Source organism: Zootoca vivipara, chromosome 2 (genome assembly GCF_965207765.1).
Source record: "Zootoca vivipara chromosome 2, rZooViv2.hap1.1, whole genome shotgun sequence".
In the NCBI taxonomy this organism is placed as follows: domain Eukaryota; kingdom Metazoa; phylum Chordata; class Lepidosauria; order Squamata; family Lacertidae; genus Zootoca; species Zootoca vivipara.
In genome coordinates, this window is record NC_142584.1 from 17,995,562 (window position 1) to 17,996,983 (window position 1,422).

The following is a 1,422-nucleotide window of genomic DNA, read 5'->3' on the forward strand; positions in this document are numbered from 1 at the left end:
CAGCGCCGTCTTAAGCGCGCCTGTCGCCATGGTGCGCCGGATCTCTCCGCCGCCCTTCCGCCCCGTTTCCCAACGCAGTGGGCGCAGCGCTGCTGCGCGGCGGGCAGGCGGGCAGACACAGCGTGATCTCTCCGGCGCCCTCCCGCCCCGTTTCCCAGCGCGGTGGGCAGGTGGGCGCCGCGTGCAGCTGCGCAGCGGGCCGGCCGGCCAGGGGTGGGCGCAGCTCGCGGCGCCCTCCTGCCGGGCCGGCGCCATGGTGCCCTGCACCACCGGGGGTCTATGATGAGCCGGCCCTGTCCCTCAGCCAATAAAGCGAGATGAGCGCCCCAGAGTTGGTCACGACTGGACCTAATGGTCAGGGGTCCCTTCACCTTTTTATACAAAGTGAGTCCTTTAAAAGAGGCCCCATGGATACAGATATATGGGGTATAAATAGTAAAATTATCATTATGGAATGGGACATCACTAATTTCATTAGAGAAATGTTGGAGGGTATGCACTTTTAAAAAGATGTTTAGGTTTTTTTTTTTAAAAGCCTCTTTAAATTCCAGTGTTTAAACTTAAGTGATAACAACACAAGTAATAAACAAGTCGCTCATAGATTTCATTTCGTGATTTATGGCGTGATGCTGTGCATGTCTACTCGCAAGTTAAGTTCAAGCTGAGTTCAACAAGTCTTGCTCTGAAATGAGGAGGCTGAACCTGGAAAATGATTCTGCAGCGCAGGAATTTCCCACTGCGCCTTACCCCCAGTTAAACATGCATAGGATTGAAGTCGAAAGCCTGAGATGGCGATCCTCCGCATACCCGCTTGCAAGGACCTCCTCGACTCAGGAGGGCAGAACTTCCGGGCTGAGTAGACATTTCTTTCCGACTAAAGTACATTAGGAAAAAAACAGCAAGAGCCTTTTCAGCAGTGGAACAGACTCCCACGAGAGGCGATGGACTCTCTTTCCTTGGGAGATTTCAAAGCAGAAGCTGAATGGATGCTGTAGTTAAAGATCCCTGCATCTCAGGGGGGGTTGGACTAGATGACCCTCGGGTCCCCTTCCAATTCCCCACAATTCTATAATTCGATGGCTGGCACATGCGGGAAGGAGCAAAATGCCACCGGGCCCACTGGCAGCTCTGCTCTGCTGCACCGAGGCGCTTTAGGACGACGGAATGGAACGTTCACATTTCTACTGCAGCCAGCGGAGCTGCAAACCAGCTATTCGCGCATGCGCGGTTCTACTCGGCGCGCGCGCTGCCGGCTGCCCCTACGCCTACGGCATTCCAGAGAGGGAGAAAAGAGCGCGCCGCGATTTGACCGAACAATACGTGACGTTCCTCGCCCCGCCCACCTCCCTCAATGGGCGGAGGAGAAAGAGGAGGACACGTGCCCGCGCACTGCATTCTGGGAATCCGAGGGTTCGGCCGGAG